At 43.7% G+C, this 14,539-nt stretch overlaps 1 long non-coding RNA gene across 2 annotated transcripts in view; it reads right to left on the reverse strand.

The window, feature by feature from the left end:
• Positions 1-14,539, reverse strand: part of LOC145544633 (uncharacterized) — a 37,620-nt gene that overhangs the window by 1,047 nt on the left and 22,034 nt on the right. For both annotated transcript variants that reach the window (XR_014081499.1, XR_014081498.1), the window contains 2 exons: positions 9,615-9,680; positions 1,012-1,117 (listed from right to left, as the gene is read on the reverse strand). This is a non-coding gene — a long non-coding RNA (uncharacterized LOC145544633). The remainder of the gene's footprint in view (positions 1-1,011; positions 1,118-9,614; positions 9,681-14,539) is intronic.

The following is a 14,539-nucleotide window of genomic DNA, read 5'->3' on the forward strand; positions in this document are numbered from 1 at the left end:
TGATCCTGGTAAAAGATTGAGGGCAAGAAGAGAAGGAGGGGACAGAGGATTAGACGGTTGGATGGCATCATCGACTCAATGGACATGAGCCTGAGCAAACTCCAGGAGATAGTGGAGGACAGGGAAGCCTGGGGTGCTGCAGTCCATGAGGTTGCAAAGAATAAGACATGACTGAGCGACTGAAGAGCAACAACAACAATAAGGAACTAAGATCTCATGTGCCATGAAGCAATAAGACCTGCTGCAACTAAGACCCAACATAACCAAAGAAATAAATGATGAAAATATTGCACTCAAATATTTATCTTGACTTTTGAGTTTTGATTTTTCGGGGGGGTGCATACTTAAATGTTGCCCTGGCCTCCATGTATCCTACTTCTGCCCGTTACCCTTGAAGACATCAGTCCAGTTCCCCCTCCTCCTCTGAGTTCCTTTTCCTCAAGGAGCATTCAGTTCAATGGGGAAGGTACAGTTGTTGAGAATTTTTTGCAAGGCAGAATGAATGAATGGGACAAAAACAGGCATAACTGAAGTTCATCTGAAAGGGCATAACTTAGCACAATGGTGGGTTTCAGGAAAGACTGGAGACAGAAGACAACACTAGCATTGAAAGAAAAATAGATCTTTGATAAACCAAGATGGAGAAAGGGCATTCCAGTAACCGAAGCTTGGAGATAACACTGTTCAGGAAACTTCTATGCGGGCAGGCAGTCTGGAAAGCTCCCTTACATAGATGCAAAGAGCTGTGTAGGAGGAAGATGCTCGGCTGGATTGACAGGCTCCAGGGCTGGTCTGACCATGACAGAGAAGTTTCCAGATTTCTAGAATAGACTTAACAGATTAGTACTGGTTATGCTGGAGATGAGCTCCTCCAGAAAAGAAGGGGCACTTCACTGCTGACAAGGCCAGCTCCCCCCTGCAGGTGCCAAGGGCTGGCACTCTCAGCCACACTGGGCTTCTTTCTTTGGGCTCCAGGTCCCTTGCTGTCCCGGTCAGGAGATGCCACTATACCTCAGGCAGCAAGGTGGGGAAGGAAGAGAAGGTTCTGCTTCTCAGGATGATGCTAACAGGAATGCGGCTGTCTGAAGAATGGACCTTTTGAGGGTTGAGAAGAAACCTGCAATGCACAGAGTATTTCGCTATAACAAGTAGAGAACTTCCAGCCCCACCACCCGCTGTACTGTGACATCTGCATGTCAAGGCAGCATGCAGGACCCCAGCACAGGGGGTGCCCACTCGGCGCTTCAAGGCCTCTGTGTTCTCACTCACCCAGAGTCATGCTCGAACCAGGAGGTGAATCTTCTCCCCTTCAGAACTTTTTTTTTTTTTCAATTAGAATAATTTGTAATATTATTTTAGTTTATGGTATACCTCAAAATAATTCAGTTATACATACATGTATAGATAGATAGATTCTTTTTCATGTTCTTTTCCATCATGGCTTATTATAGGATCTTGAATATAGCTCCCCATGCTATACAGTAGGACCTTGTGTCATTTATTTTGTATTCAGTATCTGTTAATCCCAGACTCCTAATTTTTCCCTCTGACATCCTCTTTTCCCTTTCATAACCCTTCCTATGTAAGTCTGTCTCTATTTTGTAAATAAGTTCATTTGTATCTTTTTTTTTTTGAAAGTCTCTCAGTAGTGTCTGACTCTTTGCGACCCCATGGACTTTACAGTCCATGGAATTCTCCAGGCCAGAATACTGGAGTGGGTGGCCTTTCCCTTCTCCAGGGGATCTTCCCAACCCAGGGATCGAACCCAGGTCCCCCGCATGGCAGGTGGGTTCTTTACTAACTGAGCTATGAGAGAATTTTTTTTTTAGATTCCACATATAAGTGATTTTATAAAATATTTGTCTTTCTCTATCTGGCTTCTTCACTTAGTAGAACCTCTAGGTCCATCCATGTTGCTGCAAATGGCATTATTTCATTCTTCTATGGCTGAGTAATATTTCATTATACACATGTACCACCTCTTCTTTTCCATTCATCCATCAATAGACATTTATGTAGCTTCCATGCCTAGGCTATTTAAGTAGTGCTGCTATAAATATTGGGGTGCATGTAGGTTTTCAAATTAGAGTTTTCTGCATATATATGCCCAAAAGTAGGATTGTAGGATCATATGGCAGTTCTATTTTTACTTTTTTAAGGAAGCTCCATCCCATTTTCCATAGCCAGCGCTGGACTGATTTACATTCCCACCAACAGTGTAGGAGGGTTCCCCTTCGGGACCCTTGATGAACATCAGGACCATGACGACCCAGTGCCACTGGGAGGGCGTCTCTCTGCTGTCATCCCCGATGCCTGTGGGACATTCCTCTCCCAGGCGTTTGGCAGACAGGCTGCTGCATCTCACTCTTGGCCTCCGTCCCCTGTCACACCACAGTGGCTTTTGGAAAACACATTCCACGTCTTTCTCATCTCTTGTGCAAGCAGGTGGCCTCCTCTCTGGCCCTGGCTGATGGCTCAGCCCTTGGCTGGCATCCTGTGGGGATGGCACCCCAGGTGCACAAGGGAGGGACGTGAAGCCAGATTTACCAAGTCCTCTTTGAGTTGGTCTCTAGTTGTATTCTTTTTCCTGTGTGGTTTATTTAAATGACATCAATACTATCCACTAGAAAGTTTCAGTCCTTTTGGACAAATAAGCCTCTGCAGAGGCTTGCAGAGGAAGTAATTTGCCTAAAGCATCTGCTTAGAACCAGATTCTCTGACTCCTAAGCCAACAGGTTTTCTTTTTTTAGGGACCTCTTTTATTCCTAGGTACTTAGGTCTTTCCTGGAGAGAGGCTGAGACAGATAAGAAAAAGAGAAAGAATGTCATAGGAAAGAGAAACCACTCCAAAAGTCAGTGTGGCAGTCGCCTATCATATCATTGAAATCATACTTAAGGGGCATCTCTCATAGCCCCAGCTATGCTGCAGTCCCTGCACCACAATTTCCATTTAAAAACTCCTCCTTCAAGAGGTGCTTGAAAGTGAACTCTCTGAGATGTTTTCCCTGACACTGCTCCAACAGGAGGCAAAATAAATGACTTCCTCTTCTTGGCCCCCTAAATGGGTTGTATGCATTTTGCACTATAACTGTTCTATTATGTGCTGTCAACTAAAAATGAGAGAGAGAGACAGATAGACAGACAGAGACAGAGTTAACTTTATGTGCCAACTTGACTGGGACATGGGGTTTCCAGATATTGGGTTAAACGTTTTTCAGAATGTGTCTATGAGTGTTTATCCATGAGATGAACATTTGAATCAGTGTATGAATAAAGCCCATGGGCCCTTTGAATGTGGCTAGACCTCATCCAATCCATTGAAAGTCTGAATAACAAAAGTGTAGAGTCAGAAAGAATTCTGTCTCTGCCTGACTCTCTTAGTGCTGGGATATAGGTCTTCTCCTGCCTTCAGACGTAGACATGGTTTGAAATACACCCTCAACTGTCCTGGGTCTCCAGCTTGTGGACAGCAGATCTTGGGACTGTCAGCCTTCCTAAGGAATTAGCTCTTTTGCTGGTTCATTTTATCTGGAGAACTGTGACTGAATAGAGAGAGAAAGAGAGGGAGAGAGAGAGAAAAATCTTGCCCACTGTCACACTCAGGGAGTGGATGTCCCAGGGTGAGTATGAGATGGGGAATGAACATCTCCTAAGATGTTGCCATGGGTCTGAGGTCCCAGGGTCTCAGTGTGAGCCCCTCATCTGCTGTGAGTCCCTCTGAGCCCATAATTTTTTCACACACAGGCTTCAAAACAATGTAACTGCTTAATTAAAGGTCCAATCAGAAAAGGATGACCCAGTGTCCTTTTGAATATTTGTGGGTTTTGCTACATATGCATAATTTTAGAATATTGTCTTCATATATAATGTGGTTCTACTGTGTGTATATGTGTGTACACGGATGTGATTAAAGCATAGTGTGGTAGGTATGTATGTGACCCATTGGGATTTTTTTCATTGACATTGAAAGCAAAATTGGCTCCTTGAGAGAGTTTAATTCCCAGGTGGCTCAGTGGTTAAAAATGCAGGAGATGCAAGACACATGGGTTTGATCCCTGGGTCAGAAAGACCACCTGGAGGAGGAAATGGAAATCCACTCCAGTACTCTTGCCTGGAAAAATCTAATGGACAGAGGAGCCTGGTGGGCTACAGTCCCTGAGGTCACAAAGAGACACAACTGAGCGACTGAGCACACATACAATGACATGTTATATGAGTGATATTTCCTATATATATACATATATATATATCTTTTTTTTTTTTGGTGCTTAAAGAAAACTTATGCCCCATGACCAGCCCTTCCCATACAAAATCTCTCTAAGAAATAAAGTGTATACATGGGAAGAATACTGTCTGTATTTGTCATCAGCCTAATGTCCTTTACCAAGCTTGCTAAAGCCTGGATTAGAAATTGTGGTTTAGGCTTGAAGTTCATTTTAGACTTTGTCTCTGAATCTAAGGGCTTCCCTGGTGGTTCAGATGGGAAAGAATCTACCTGCAATGCAGGAGATGCAGGTGCAATCTCTGGGTCAGGAAGACCCCCTTGGAGAAGGGAATGGCTATCCACTCCACTGTGCTTACTGGACACATAGACAGAGAAGCCTGGTGGGTTACAGTTCATGGGGGTCACCAAGAGTCAGACACACCTGAGCAACAAACACTTCTGAATCTAAAGTCCTTCTGACCTCCCTCCCCAATCCGAGTCAATGGGAGAACATTTGTGGGTACCCTGCCCATGGAATCATGCCTCAGATACGACAGACCTTGTGAGCTGGGTCAGGGAGTTTAGATGCAAATCACTGGCAGTTACTAAACAGCACAGTTATAGGATCAGTTTCACTTTTTTAAGTCATCACTCTGATTATGATTTTAAAATACTCATTAGAGGAGTAAGAGGGAAAACTAAGATTCTGTTACAAAAATTTAAGGACGGGTTGACTACGGTTTGGTCTGAGATAGTGGTGGTGGGATGAGGGGAGAAGGGAAGGGGTGGGTCTGAGAGGTCTTTGAGAAGTGACTAGAATGAGTCAGAGAGAGGAGTCCTGTGATTGTCTGTGTTTCTAGATTGAGCAACTGGGTGGATGGTGCTGGCACGATGGCTGAGTTGCTGTTTTGGACAGCAGGAAATTATGAGATCAGTAGGAGAGACACCGGGTTTTAATTAACTCTGAGTCACCCCAAAGAAGTTGCCTTAACATGATTGGATATATGGGTATGGATTTCAGGAGAAAAGACTGGGCCGGAACCCAACACCAGAGAGATGTCCACATATACATGATAAATATATCCAAGGATGAATGGTTTCCGGGGAAGCAGGACTCTTCATGCTCAAACCGGGAATATTTCAGGCAAACCAAGATGAGCTGTTCACCCTATTCATAAGCAAACGTGCTAGAGAATGAGGCATAAAAGACACCAGGAGAAAGAGCTTCTATAGCTAGTCTCAAAAATGAGACAGCACACAAAAAATGGGGGGGGGGTGCATTTTCTTAGTCAAGAGAGTAGTAGTCCCAGTGGGGCAAGATCTCCCAGGTTTCTGGAAGCTCTCTGGCTCTGTGGCCATTTAAATGCCTGGCTATTGTAATTAGTCTTTATTTGTTCACATGGGTGTATTATTATTTCATTTGAAACAATAGCTTTAGGGTCTCTGTTGCTTAGAGCAGTGTTCAAATGTCTCCTTTTAACTCCTGTTTCTCCATGATTATAATCTATAGCCTTTCCTCATTTCCCCTTCTTCATCCCAATGTTCTAGCCACACAGAATCACTTTCCTCCCATGGAAGGTCCATTCCCTGCCCCTGAGGACCCGGCGTCCAGAGCCCAGCTCAGTGCTGCTCCGTCCCAAGGTCTTCCCTCCCCAGCCTGTGCCCCTCACCCTCCCAACACACATTTGTGAGTCTCACAAGTTTCAGGCCCTGTCTGAGCTCTGTAAATAAAGATATAATTGCAAGGACAGTCATGGTCCTTGAGAGCAGACTTCTGGGTTGAGCCTCCCTGTCGGTGCCCTAGAGCCCTTACTTTCTATCTACCATCAATCCCGTTGCTTTCTGAGAGTCTAAAGGAAGGAGAAGGATGTTCTGGAAAGAACACTGGATTCAGGAGCCCAGGAGCCTGCTCCCCCAGCTTTGCTTCCTGCATCCCTCCAAATACCTCCATTTTTTAACCATGAGCTCTTTCATAAGATAACCTCACAATGTTGCAGTAAAGATTTATCCCTGGGTCAGGAAGATTCCCCTGGAGGAAGCCATGGCAATCCACTCCAGTATTCTTGTCTGGAGGATCCCATGGACAGAGGAGCCTGGCGGGCTGCAGTCCATAGAGTCTCAAAGAATCGGACATGACTGAAGTGACTTGGCATGCAAAATAATTGATTTAAACATGCCTTCATCACCAGGGAAAATACAGTTCTTTTTCTTACTTACTGCCCAAAGCCAGAGAGTACAAGTCAGCTTTACATCCGTATATAATAGCAGACTTGGGGTAGCTGTTTCTGATACAGATTTGGTCACTCCATGAGTGGTCAATAAAACCTGAGGGGGTCAGGATGGGAAAGAGGGGGGCATGAGGCACTGAAATGAGATGCAATCAGGCCAAAGGACAGACTTTGTCGCTTTCCTTATTTAAAGGGAGACAACCTGGAGATTTTCCTTGGGCTTCAGAAACAAGCTGAAAGAGAAAGAAGGAGAGATGTTCTGATATGTCTGATGCCTTGTGCCTATGGGCAGCTAATTCTTCTGTAGAAATGGGGGGCTTATGATTTTTTTTTTTCCTTTTTAAGCTGGATCTTAGGCTTATAGACCTGCATATCTGCATAGCTCTAGGGGCACTAGAAAGACTCTCTTTCGATGTGCAGATGATGAAACCGAAGCCCAAAGAAGGCGCTGAATAATCTGAGATGGAAAAATGAAAGGAAGAAAAAGACCAGAAGGTTAGGCTGCCAACTCATAACCCAGGGCCCCTTCTCTCTGCCCGAGCTGTGCCCTCATCTCCAGGCATCCTTAGTGCCTCCCAGGCAGCATTGTCTGATTTATCCATGGGCAGCTCTCTCATTTTTTGGTCTGGAGCCACATTAAATGTGATCAACAGTTATTAAAGAAAAAATCATGTCATATCCAAATAAAGACATCTCCTGTCCTGTCCAGACTAATTGGAGCACATCTCTGTCTCAGGAGGGAGAACAGGTACTTCATGTCAGAGATAATACATTAAATGAGTGAAAACAGGTAATTTTAACAATCATTGTCTAAAGCTGCATGCATGCGTGCTCAGTCGCTTCAGTCATGTCTGACTCTTTGTGACCCTATGGACTGTAGCCCACCAAGCTCCTCTGTCCATGGGGATTCTAAAGGCAACAGTACTGGAGTGGGAGGCCATGCCCTCCTCCAGGGGATCTTCCCGACCCAGGGATTGAACCTGTGTCTTCTGTCACTCCTGCATTGGCAGGTGGGTTCTTTACTTTTGAGCTGCCAGGGAAGCCTGTCTAAAGCTGAGTAGCATGCAAATATTTATTGATGTGATTTTTCCTCTGGTGATGTTTTTGTATTACTGATGGACACTTGCATGTAATCAGATACTTTTGAGTCATTAAAAGGAAAAGAAAAAAATTAAAGAGGAGGACAATTTAAGAAGGAGAAAAGACGTTTTCAAGTTGGGTATCAGAGTAGAGGCACATAAGATGCACAAAAGCTCGCCCCTTTTGTTCTCAGGCCTGGTGGCTGGGGCAGGTTTGAGGTCTCTGCTGTTGTGCAGGAAAGGGTGGGAACTCCCCTCCGCCCTTCCCCTTCCTGCTCCTCCACTGGCTGAATAAGCAAGAGGAGGTCAGGACAACTCATACCGAAAACCAAGGGACCCAGAGCTCTGCAAATCAAGGTCACCTAGCATGACTGCTTCTTCTCTAAGCCTAGGTCAAACCAACTGTACAAAAAGTCAACAAAGTAAACACAGAGAGGGTTTAGAACCAGGTCAACGAGGCAGAAGGGTGCATCCAGTCATTAAAAATGCACTGTAAATAGAGGAATTTTATGGTATATGAATCATATCTCAGTAAAGCTGCTACCAAAAAAAAAAAATACAACATTCTCCTCCCCACATGGACATAGACGACTGTTGCGCCGTATGCAGGAGCTGTAATATCACCTCTCTGGTTACCGAAGCTGCTGTGCATTGGTGCAGCCCCTTCTTGTTTACACAGAGCTCCATAAACTTGCCTCCAGGGCTCCTCACTTTCGAGTTGAACAGGAAAACAGGGACAAGGAAACAGAGGGTTGATTTTCCTGAGGCCACACAGCAAATGAATGGCAGAAGCAGAGCCTGGGGTTCAATCCCAGTGTTTTTTCCTCCACCTGATACTATGGTCTATATGGAGGTGAAATTATGGTTTTCATCAATATTTAGATCTTTTTCCACAGCTACTATGAACTCTACTGGTAAGAGGGAGTTCTTGGAAAGAATGAGAAATTACTTCTTAGAAGCAAATTCTAAATATATGGTTTCTATTAAGGACTAGAAGTAGTCAACATGATTGAAGAAAAATGTGAAGTCTCTATTATGGATCAAATCTATGCAGCCCTCAGTTAGAAAAATTATGTATAAAATTAGAGTATATTGAGGAGACCCTGCACAAGTTAAGATTTGTTGAATCCAAATTTCTTTTTTTTAATTGGAATATAGCTGATTTACAATGCTGTGTTAGTTTCAAGTGCACAGCAAAGTGAATCAGTTTTACATATATGTATACATATATGTGTTGTTTTATATATACATATACACAATATATAACTATATATATAACAATGCATATATGTATACATATTATACATATATAGCATATATATACACATATGTACATCGTTATGTATATGTATACAGTGATATATATATATATATATATATACAGCTATATATGTATACAATATATAACTTAGTCTTGTGCTTGGTCTATATTAAGTAGTTGCACTTAGCCTAGTGCCTGGTCCATAGTAAATAATTGATAAATGCTAGTTATAGTCATTATAGCTCTGATTCATATATTGCTGAATCCTGTCACGGCACACACAGTGTGACATACTGTAACTGAATAATAACTATTTGACCTCTAAAAGAAGAAATGAATTTGAATCCTACTGACATTACAAGAACTTGATATTTTATGTCATAGTTTATTTAACTTTCCCAAAACACTGATGGTGGATATTATTTCTATTATGTCCTTGAGGAAGCCAAGGCTGTGTTGGAATACTTGAAACATATTTCTCTAAATAATACACTTGGTCGCTTTAAACCATGAAGACAAACATGTCCATGTACTATAGAAATACCAACAAAGGAAAATTTACTAAGAGAAATGATGGTGCTCACCCCACCTTCAGAATCTGTGAAAGTTTCAGGAAAAGTGTTGCATATTCCTGAGAAGTGTGTTCCAGAATGAATGTGCTCTGTGCTCCTAGTGCCAGACACTATTCTAGTGCTTTCTCATGCCACCCTTGTAAGCACCCAGCACGACCTAGGAGTGGGTGCTCTTGCACCCATTTGACAGAGGAGGGAACTGAGGCTCAGGGAGTCAGCCAAATGTTTCCATCTTACACCGCTGGTGAATTTTCAAGCCAAATTTCATACCGAGTTCTGGGTGACTCCAGTGCCCTTTTTCTCTTCCACAACAGCACACTGCCTCCCACGAGTTTCCTGAAATAGAACCAGAAAAGAGTCTGACTCATAATCCTCCTTGTCACAAAGCCATCTCAAAAATCTCTGGCTTGAAAAAGACTTTCAGGACAACAGGTCAGGCAGTCCTCCCCGAGGTTGGAATCTCCTTCATGACATCTTCCAAATCAACTGCACTGCCCTCAAACACGTCCGCGACAGACAGACAGCCACTTCCATGGAGGGTTAGCAAGACCAAGAGGCACAGAAGGTCTCAGGCTCAACCCCTCATTAGATGGATAATGACATTAAGGCAAAAGAAAGTATATATCACCCAGGATCACACATAGAGTAGCAAATGCCCAGATGACTGAGGGTCATTTTCTAGAACAATTTTACCAGACCTCAAGGCCAAACTGAATAAATTTGAGAGACAACACTACTCCATCATGGACTATTCAGCTCAAGTGTTCATTAAAATAAAAGATTCTTCCACCTCATCCTGGACAAGATCTACGCTTTCCAGAGTGGCCTCCCACTGTGAAACTTAATTCCTCTGAAATGATTTCCTTTCCTTGCCCAAGCTCCTGTAAGAAAAGGCAACTATAAATTCAGATGGATTAAAGATGTTACAGTTGACAAAACCTTATCCTAATCTCTACATTAACCCTGGGAAGCAGGCAGTGCAGGAATTAGAATCCCATTCATCAGATAACAGACAAGCTGGACCATTGTATTGGTCAGTATGGCAGGCAAATAATTATAAGAAGAACTTTGAACATGTGAAGCTACTGAAGTGTGAGCTCTTTATCATTCTTACCCTACTCTGATGGGGGCTGGCAGATGGAAGATAGAGTGGGTTCTTCTCCATGTGTTCAGAGATCCTGGCTCCTCCTCTGTAATGGTCTGTAACCCCCTAGACCTTGGAGTTTTCACTCATCCCTGTCTAGCAGATGACAGAAGAAACAGTACGTGGAGTATCCCATGAAAGATTTGAATGGTCTAGGTTTGGAAGCAGAAAATAAAACTGCTCAGGAGTACATCAGTCAGAACCCAGGCTTACAGTCATATCTAGTGGAAGGGCTTTGGGACAGGTAACCTAACAGTGGGCTCAGGAGGAAGGACACACTGCTTTGGGTGATTTTAATAAACATTGGATAGTTTCTGTCACAGTCATCTTGATTTCCCAGTATATCAGGTAGGGATCTGAGCTAGGATTTCAACACAATTATTCTAATGACTAGTACAAAGTCCTTTTTAGGACTCAATGCTGAAGCAACATGAGTCTTAAGTAACAACTTCAAGGTAATGAATCAGTTCAGTTCAGTTCAGTCGCTCAGTCGTGTCCGACTCTTTGCGACCCCATGAATTGCAGCACGCCAGGCCTCCCTGTTCATCACCAACTCCCGGAGTTTACCCAAACCCATGTCCATCGAGTCAGTGATGCCATCCAACCATCTCATCCTCTGTCGTCCCCTTCTCCTCCTGCCCCCAATCCTACCCAGCATTAAGGTCTTTCCCAATGAGTCAACTCTTCGCCCGAGGTGGCCAAAGTATTGGAGTTTCAGCTTCAACACCAGTCCTTCCAATGAACACCCAGGACTGATCTCCTTTAGGATGGACTGGTTGGATCTTCTTGCAGTCCAAGGGACTCTCAAGAGGCTTCTCCAATACCACAGTTCAAAAGCATCAATTCTTCGGCGCTCAGCTTTCTTCACCATCCAACTCTCACATCCATACATGACCACTGGAAAAACCATAGCCTTGACTAGACGAACCTTTGTTGGGGTAATGAATCAGCTTCCTATGATTTTTTTTTCTTCTGCTAATCTTGTTAATTGGCACAGTGGTGAAGAATCCACCTGCCAATGCAGGAGACACACGAGATGCGGGTTCGACCCCTGGGTTGGGAAGATCCCCTAGAGGAGGAAATGGCAACCCACTCCAGGATGCTTGCCTGGGAAACCCCATGAACAGAGGAGCCTGGTAGGCTACAGTCCATAGGGCTGCAAAGAGTTGGACACAACTGAGTGCGTGTGCGCGCGCGCGCACACACACACACAGCCTTGCTTATTACCACCTTTGGTAGCTTACAAATTCTACAGACACTTCCTACCCCACAGAGGTGGTGGGTCCATCTCAGTGCAGTGAGGACCTTTCTCGCTCTTCAGTATCCTCAGTCAGATTTCTCTAGCATTTGGGGGAATCTGTCTGAGATCATCTTTGTTAAATATTTCTTGAGTCAACATTTTATCAAGTGCCTGCTTTGCGTTAGGGGTCACCAACATCCTGGACACTGGAGATCTAGAAATAAATGAAACACAGGATTGGTGCTGTAAGAGCTTACACACTGCCTAGGAAAGAAGCTGGGAAGCTAAAGCATTAAAAATGAGGTTGACAAGTATTGTAATAAATTTGGACACAAAGAGTAATGTGAATACAGTGGGAATGAAAGTAATTGTGCCTGGGGAAGCTTTCAAGCTGGAAGCAATTCTTAAGGTAAAATTTGAAGGATAAGTAATGATTCCCAATGAGAACACACTGTGAGTGTGCATGTACGTGTCCAGTTGTGTCCAACTCTTTGTGACCCCATAGATTGCAGCCCACCAGGCTCCTCTCTCTATGGAGTTTTCCAGACAAGAATACTGAAGTGGGTTGCCATTTCCTCCTCCAGGAGATCTTCCCAACCCAGGAACCAAACTTGAATCTCCTGTGTCTCCTGCACTAGTGGGCAGATTCTTTACCAATGTGCCACCTGGGAAATATTTCATAGGCAGAAGCACAATGTTGTGTCTATCACAGTGACCAGAAAGTAATGAGAATTTTAATTTTGGTGTTGTTTTAGGGCTTTGATGGTGGGGAATGGCAGGAGATTCAAACTTTGGGTTTAATTCGAATTCCTAATTTGAACTCAGATTGCAAAAATTTGAATGGCAAATAAATAATGGAGGGACTGAGTGATAATCCAAACACTGGTTTTCCAAAGTCACTTTCTGATCACTGTACTCATTGGTTCTTGCTTCCCTCTTGACTTAAAAACAAGTGAAAAATTCTATCTTGGGACATTAGCTAAGGGCACATACTGATTCATCCAAAGTTTCCTTTCTCTGCCTCATCCCTTCTCTCTCTCTGTCTTTTTCCCTAAGCCATCTTCAAAGTACTGCTGTAATGTCACATCCTGAACCCACATATTCAGAGATTTGTATAAAGTCACTGCCTTCAAGGAGTTCATAATCTGCTAAGGGAGGCAAATGAATAGATAACAACAGTGCAGCACATACACTGGAATATTACTCCAAGATCCTGGGAGAGCATGTAGAGATGGTGCCCTGATCAGAGTCTGCAAGACTAGAAGACATGGGGATATGATACTTGAGCAATTTAATTCCAAAGGAGCCTTGCTTCATTGAATTCCCCAGTGGGCTGTTTTTATTTTGAGAGGTCCTATTTACGCTGCCCTACCCAAGAATACATTTGCAGGTTACATTAATCTAAGACCTTCAGGCAATTTAAGTTAGAATGGCAAATGAAAGGGTTTGGGACATTCTAGTATGGCAGTGAGGGTGCCTTTTTTTTGATAGGGGGTCCTTATGCTGCCTTTTAAATCATTGACGAGTACAGTTCAGTTCAGTTCAGTCGCTCAGTCGTGTCCGACTCTTTGTGACCCCATGAATTGCATCACGCCAGGCCTCTCTGTCCATCACCAACTCCCGGAGTCTACCCAAACCCATGTTCATCGAGTCGGTGATGCCATCCAACCATCTCATCCTCTGTCGTCCCCTTCTCCTCCCGCCCCCAATCCTACCCAGCATTAGGGTCTTTTCCAATGAGTCAACCCTTCCCATGAGGTGCCCAAAGTATTGGAGCTTCAGCTTCAACATCAGACCTTCCAATGAACACCCAGGATTGATCTCTTTCAGGATGGATTGATTGGATCTCCTTGCAGTCCAAGAAACTCTCAAGAGTATTCTCCAACACCACAGTTCAAAAGCATCAATTCTGCGGCGCTCAGCTTTCTTCACCGTCCAACTCTCACATCCATACATGACTACTGGAAAAACCATAGTCTTGACTAGACAGACTTTTGTTGGCAAAGTAATGTCTCTGCTTTTAAACATGCTATCTAGGTTGGCCATAACCTTCCTTCCAAGTAGTAAGCGTCTTTTAATTTCATGGCTGCAGTCACCATCAGCAGTGATTCTGGAGCCCAAAAAAGTAAAGTCTGACACTGTTTCCACTGTTTCCCCATCTATTTCCCATGGAGTGATGGGACCAGCTGCCATGATCTTAGTTTTCTGAACGTTGAGCTTTAAGCCAACTTTTTCACTCTCCTCCTTCACCTTCATCAAGAGGCTCTTTAGTTCTTCTTCACTTTCTGCCATAAGGGTGGTGTCATCCACATATCTGAAGTTATTGATATTTCTCCCGGCAATCTTGATTCCAGCCTGTGTTTCTTCCAGCCCAGCGTTTCTCATGATGTACTCTGCATATAAGTTAAATAAGCAGGGTGACAATATACAGCCTTGACGTACTCCTTTTCCTATTTGGAACCAGTCTGTTGTTCCATGTCCAGTTCTAACTGTTGCTTCCTGACCTGCATACAGGTTTCTCAAGAGACAGGTCAGATGATCTGGTATTCCCATCTCTTTCAGAATTTCCCACAGTTTATGTGGTCCACTGGAGAAGGGCATGGCAAACCACTTCAGTATTCTTGCCTTGAGAACCCCATGAATAGTATGAAAAGGCAAAAGGATAGGACACTGAAAGATGAACTCCCCAGGTCAGTAGGTGCCCAATATGCTAATGGAGATCAGTGGAGAAATAACTCCAGAAAGAATGATGGGATGGAGCCAAAGCAAAAACAATACCCAATTGTGGATGTGACCGGTGATAGATGCAAA

The sequence above is a fragment of the Giraffa tippelskirchi genome, chromosome 4 (genome assembly GCF_054371585.1).
Source record: "Giraffa tippelskirchi isolate mGirTip1 chromosome 4, T2T-mGirTip1v1.2.pri, whole genome shotgun sequence".
In the NCBI taxonomy this organism is placed as follows: Eukaryota; Metazoa; Chordata; class Mammalia; order Artiodactyla; family Giraffidae; genus Giraffa; species Giraffa tippelskirchi.